General features: G+C 60.3%; 1 protein-coding gene across 1 annotated transcript in view; it reads right to left on the reverse strand.

Annotated features, from left to right (window-relative positions):
• KIF19 (kinesin family member 19) overlaps nucleotides 1-6,476 on the reverse strand; it is a 28,280-nt gene that overhangs the window by 20,823 nt on the left and 981 nt on the right. Inside the window, exon 2 of the mRNA XM_067022183.1 lies at nucleotides 6,012-6,105. The gene's annotated coding sequence lies outside the window, so the exon portion shown is untranslated. The remainder of the gene's footprint in view (nucleotides 1-6,011; nucleotides 6,106-6,476) is intronic.

The following is a 6,476-nucleotide window of genomic DNA, read 5'->3' on the forward strand; positions in this document are numbered from 1 at the left end:
CGGCCGAGGACGCCGGCGGGGAGGCGGGGCCGGGGGAGGGCCCCGACGGCGCGTCCCGCCTCCCGCGCCCCCGCCCCTCCGCGCTGCGGCCGAGGGCTGGCCGCCTCCGCCGGGGAGGCGCCCTAGCCTGCTCCACTTTCCCGGCGAGTGTCCGTCCGCCTGTGCGACCCTCCGGCCTTCGGCGCGGCCCTGCGTCCGTCCGTTTGGCAGCTCTCGGCGCCCCCTCCCCGCGCCCCGGGGCTCGCGGCCTGGGCTCGTCTTCCACGGCCCTCCAGGGGGGCCGGTCCGGCCGCGTGGCTCGAGAGCCGGACACGCTGCCTCCCGCTCGGGCCGCGAGCATCCTCTGCCGGTCTGTCTGTCTGTCTGTCTGTCTGACTCAGCGTCTCCAGGGCGGCGGCTGGCAGCCTTGTGTTTCCACGGGCGCTGCGTGCATCGTGGCTGTGGGCTCGTGTCGCTGGCGTGGTGTCTCCACCGCGTGTCCAGTGACAGAGCGGGCAAAGAGTTGGCCCTTTGCCCAGGCTATCCACCTGAGTGTGCAGGGGAGCACCTATGTTCCTTGGGTCGTGTCACAGAAGAGCCCGCCCTTCAATGTACCTCACTGGCAAACCAGACCTGATCCGTAAACCCAGAATCTAGGTCAAGCTGGTTGGGTCTGTGTGCCTCCCGGCTCCCGGCCTGCTGTAACAGCCACGATACTGTTCAAGAAAGGAAAGGTCAGACGCTGCAGTCTCCATTCTTGGTGAGAACAACAGCAATTACACATTCAGGGAGCAAGATTCCTGGCCTCAGGGGCCCCAGGAAAACAGGATTCTGGTCCCAGCTCTGAATCCAACTTGCTGAACCACCTGGAGTCAGTGTTTCCTGTACTCTCTGGGCCTTAGTTTTCTGGGTGATGGTGGACCCCCACCAGCTTCGTGATGGAAGAAGCTGTCATCTTTCCTGTCTTCTCCGGCCCCACTGAAGCTGAGCCAGGCAGCCCCCCTGCAAAGCCTGGGCAAGAGGAGTCCAGTAGCGTTCACTTCCCTTATAAGCAGCTGGGTAAGGAAGAGCCGCTTCTCCCCCCGGGGCTGTCTCCGACGGCCTGGCACACACCCAGAACATGCTGCCAGCCTGTGTCCTGGGACTGGCTTCCCCAGCTGACCCCGTGTCAGGAGCTCGTGTTAGGTATAGTTATTAATAAACGGTAGCAGAAAGCCGCCGGTGGCTTTGGATTTGATAAATAGGTAAACGCAGTAAAGCTCGGTGGAAACCAAACACTCCAGCACGGGGTCCCAAGGTTTTGTCCCGTTCTCTGGCCCAGGCTCTGCTCCTGGGGCTGCGCACGGAGGCTGGACAGTTTGCAAAGGGGCGAGCTGCATGGAGAAGCAGGTAAGTTTGAAGATGTGTCATTTGGATTGAAAACACCCTCCAGGGAATTCCCTGGAGGTCCAGTGGTTAGGACTCTGTGCTTTTATTGCCGAGGGCCTGGTTGGATCCCTGGTCGGAGAACTAAGATCCCGCAAGCCTTGTGGTTTTCAACCAGAGGTATGTGACGTTCTCCACTGTCCTCCAAACCAAACCCACCCCCGTTGGAACCCACTGGTTTCAACGAGCCCTGAGCACTTTCTAAAGCCCTGTCACCCTCGAGGGCCCAAGGGATCAAAGTCCCCCCTGCCTGTGAGCTGGACAAGGGTACTTATAGCTTGGGAGGGGACATGAAGGAAAGTCATTGGGAAACAAAGCACCCGTTGAGGATTTGTCTCTTAGGAAGAAGCCCCAGCATCCCCTTCCAGGTTTGGGGTTCAGCTGCTGAAGGGATCCTGACAAACCACTTCACACATCATCCTAGTAGGTTCTCTTATTAACCTAGAACTTGTTGCCCATGGTGAAGGCTGCCACCAGAGTCTTCTAAATGAGAGAGGTAATAGACACTAATTGAGCATTCACATTGAACCCAACTGTGGTGTTATGTTGACGTGTTATTTCAGCGACTCCCCCAGATAATCAGGTAGGTAACAGAGATACAGAGAGTTAAGTAAGTCTATAGCCATCGCCTCGCTCCAAGCTGCCATCTCCTCTCACCCGACACCTCGATATCCTCCAACCAGGGTCCAGGCCACCTCCCTCCCAGCGTCATCCGTGAGCAGCCCAGTGATTTTGTAAAAATACAGATCTCATCACACCACTCCCCCGCTTCTCAGTGATACTAGGAGAAAGGCCAAAATCCTTCCCGGGACCGTCAAGGTCCTGGCCGCCCGCGCGTCCTACAGGCTCTCTCCCCGTCTCTCCAGCCCTTGCTCACCGCACTTCTGCCACAACGACTTCTGCCTGCTGGCCAGACAGCAGCTCCAGCATCTTCTCTCCGCTGCCCGACTGCCCCCTCCATTGTACACCTCCACAATCACGCGTGTGCGTCTACGGGCACACGGATGCACCCGCGCCTGTGCACAGACTGCCCGGCTGCCTTCACGCTCGTCCTGGGTCTCGGCTTCACGGTCACTTTCTCACGGAGGCCTTTGCTGACGGTCCCGTCCCCTCCCCCCGCCACGCCCCCCAGAATCTAGGTTAGTTCCTCCTATTATCCCTCTCACAGGGCCCTGTCACTGTGCACAACTGTCATTCTACATTTATCTGTGTATTTGTCGGGGCTCCATTTCTCCCACTGGTGTACCAGCTCCGGGAGAGCAGGGCCTGCCTCTGGCTTATTTGCCTGCTGCACTGTGGCCGGGGCCTGGCACGACGCCGAGCAAAGTCGGCGTTACCCAGACAGCAGAGCACCTGAGCTGGAGGCAGACTCCAAAGCCCAGACCCTTTCGCCTGCCTCTGAGGCCCCTACAGCGCTGCTCCTGTCCGCCATTCTCGTTCCTACCCTGAGGGTAACCATCAGGCCCTGAGCACCCCGGTGCTGGGCCTCTGGTGCTGGGAGACAGAGAAGAGCCGAAAGGGGGTGCTGATCTGACCCGGGTGGGTTACCAGCAGCCACCTATGCCTCCCCCCGGGGTGGGGGGGCAGTGCCATGCCAGGGGCCTCTGGACCCCAGGGAGCACTTTATTTTGTTTCTGAGGAAGGGCAAAGGGGGTTCCTTCTTCAGAGTCCTGCCCTGGGGCCCGCAGTGCCACACAGAAGGGAACGTGGGACAGCGGTTCCCCTGCAGCGCACGGGGCTGTCGCAGCTGCCACCGAAGCGGCATCGGTAAGCGGCATCGTAGCCGGTCAAGGCAGCCGAGTGGAACGGGTCCGCGAGGAGGAGCGCGCTCTCCCCCGGGTGTGCGTGGGAGGCTTGGGTCCGGCCACGGCTTCAGCCACGTTCCGACCCTGCTTGGATGTGTCCCCGCATCCAGGCCCTGTCACCCACGTGCCACATTCCGCGCCCACGTGCTGGGTCTTTCCAGCAGCGTCTGCGTCTCCAGTGATGCGTCACGGTTTGGTTTTGTTCCTTGTTGGGAAGGGCTAGGCAACAGGCTCCAGAGGAGGCTGGTGGACAAGGAGGGGACGGTCGTCGGTGAGGACGGGCAGCGACGGGCAGCGCGTTCACACGACTCCTGCCGCCCTTTGCCCCGCGACGTCCGAGGGGACCTCCCCGCCTCTCCCACGCCCATTCCTCAAATGCCGCCCGGCACAGTGGCACCCTCTGTACTACAGCGAAGGGCTTGAGGCCCCAGAGGTGGCCCACCCCTGCCAGCAGAAGCCAAAGGCCCAAATTCTAGTAAAACAAAAGACTGTTCTCCCCGGGGAGCTCATCAGCCCAGCGCCTCACCCAGGGGTCCGGCGGTGCGCCCGGGCCTAAGGCAGGGAGCGCTGACTTTCTCCAGGACCTTTCGTTTGGGTAGAGTTTTTTTCTCTAAGTCACGGCTTCTTGACCTCTGCACTGCTGACGTCACGGGCCAGGTAATTCCCTGTGGTGGGACCGTCTTGTGCACCGCAGGATATTTAGCAGCACCCTTGGCTTCTACCCACGGGATGCCAGTAGCCCCCTCCAACCAGTTTCGTCAACCCCAAATGTCCCCAGACATAGCCAGGTGTCCCGCTGGAGGCAAAACCCACCCCCGGTTGAAACCACTGTTCTTCAGGCAGGACTGGGGCTCCCTGTGTCCTCCCACAGTGAGGGGCCTTATCACAGGAGCTCCTACAAAGCAGGATGCGGCACGTGCCGGCACCCTCTGCCTGGACGCAACCCCGGGCGGGGAGCGGAGCCGGGCCGGCCCACTTCCCTTCCTGGGGGGACCTGAGAGTGGGGTGCAGACGGGCGTCAGCTCCGAGGCCAGGCGCTGGGCTGAAGTCGCAGCTGTGCCACTTGCTCCCGTGAGACTTGGCCAATTCCCTCTCTCTCTCTGTGTCTGGCTTGGCACGTCGTGACTCAGGGATTGTGGGTGGTGATATCACTCCTTCTGGGGTTAATGCAAAGATCAAGTGCTCAGTCAGTGTGCCCTGCCATGATTGTTTTATCGAGGTCTAGCCACAGTGGCAACTGGACTTTTTTTTTTCCCCTTTGGGAACAAGGGGTGGCTGACCCTGTGTCCTTCCCCAGTAAGATTCTTTTTTTTTTTTTTTTTTTGCAGTACACGGGCCTCTCCCGTTGAGGAGCACAGGCTCCGGACGCGCAGGCTCAGCGGCCATGGCTCACCGGCCCAGCCGCTCCGCGGCACGTGGGATCCTCCCGGACCGGGGCACGAACCCGTGTCCGCTGCATCGGCAGGCGGACTCTCAACCACTGCGCCACCAGGGAAGCCCCCCAGTAAGATTCCTAACACAGTGATTTTTTATTTTTTAAAGAACACTTTCAGGACTTCCCTGGTGGTCCAGTGGGTAAGACTCCGCACTCCCAATGCAGGGGGCCCGGGTCTGATCCCTGGTCAGGGGACTAGATCCTGCATGTGTGCCACAACTAAGAGTCCATGTGCCACAGCTAGGAAGTCTGCAAGCCGCAACTAAGACCCTGAGCAGCCTAAATAAATACATAAATAAATACATATTTAAAAACAAAGAGCCCTTTCGGTCACTGTCGAGATCACCTGACACCCACAGGATGAACGGTGGTCAGGGATTTCTCCTGGCACAAAGCTGCCTCTGAATGGCCCTCTTGGCCCACCAATGTTTCTGGTCACCAAACGCTCTGCTTGGCTGTGGTTTCAAGGCATCCCCGCCCCCACCCCCCGGACCCCGCGCCGGGTCGGGAGTGAGCTGCCGGGGCTCCTGCCCCGTGCTGCCCCTCGTGAGCCCGGTGACCCGGGCAGGTCCCCACATGTCTCCCAGAACCTGTTTCTTCCTCTACCGAGGAAGGATATAATCAGGGCAGAAACCTTCCAGGGACTTTATCAAAAGAGTGACGCGAGATACCATGAAAAGCTCTTAGTGCGGGAGGCATGCTAAGCACTAACCGTTAACACTATTATTATTAATTTAATTTGACAAGAATGAAGACAGCAGAGAGCTCGCTGTGTGCAAGAGACGCCCAGCTCATTTCATCCACTGACTCTCACCCTTTGGGAGGTCAGCGTTCCCCAGAGGAGGTGCTTGGAAAGACGTCTTAGAAGCGGACAGACTTTCTGTTCCCCAGTCATAGATGGGTGCGGAGGGTCAGTAAGGGAGAAGGAGAGACCGCTTCCCGCACCCACAGGCCTTCCCGAGGCCCGGCCACGGCCATGGCAAGCCCAGCGGAGGCTTTGCAAGCTTGTGAAGGAAGATGCTTGTGGGGAGAGCCCTTGCAAAGCTCAAGCCAAGGGAACAGGGAGGGCCAGGGGACCTGGGTGAGGTTGGCTGGGGTTTGGCTGAGACCAGGGGGACCAGCTTGGGGATGAACCCTGCCCCTTCCCTCCCTCCGAGGGGTCTCTTGGGACTGGGCTCAGGGAGTCACCGGGGACCGGGGATCTGTGGGGCGTGGGGGCTGGGTTGGGGCCCCTTTGCTCCTCCAGCCCTCCCTTACCCCGGAGACCCTTTAAGGGAGGGGGTCAGCACCCCGACTTGTAAAACCCGGCCAGTGCCGAGAGGCGGGAAGCAGGCGCGCATGTGAGCGGGGCTCCGGTCAAGGCTGACCTTCCAAGGTTGGACTCTCTCCACCGCCTCTTTCTTCCTCCCCTTCTTCCTCTCTCTCCACCTCCTCTTCTGTCTCCAGGCTTGGTTGTTTCAGCTACGGAAAGACAGCATAGACTGGTTGGTGGAGGGCAGGCCTCCCTGCGCCCGGGAGGCTAACTCCCGAGCCTAGGTTGCTGGGCACCCTGGAGACCGCGCTGCCAGCACCACGGCCGTGAGAGCCGCGCGGGCGCTCGACACCCGCGGGTATGGACGGGGGGGGCACGGCCTCGGGCACCTGCCGCCTGCTGCCTGGGCCACCTCGAGCTAGTTCCTCCTGAGTCTCCTTGGTCCCCTCTTTACAGGGGACATGATTCCCTGCAGGGCTGTGGCTGCGATTAGAGATAATGCATGCGAGGACCCAGCAGTGCGTTCTCAGCTCTGACCCCAGAATGTCTAGCCAGCTGCAGAGACGCAGAGACAGGCAGG

Source organism: Kogia breviceps, chromosome 19 (assembly GCF_026419965.1).
Source record: "Kogia breviceps isolate mKogBre1 chromosome 19, mKogBre1 haplotype 1, whole genome shotgun sequence".
NCBI lineage: Eukaryota > Metazoa > Chordata > Mammalia > Artiodactyla > Physeteridae > Kogia > Kogia breviceps.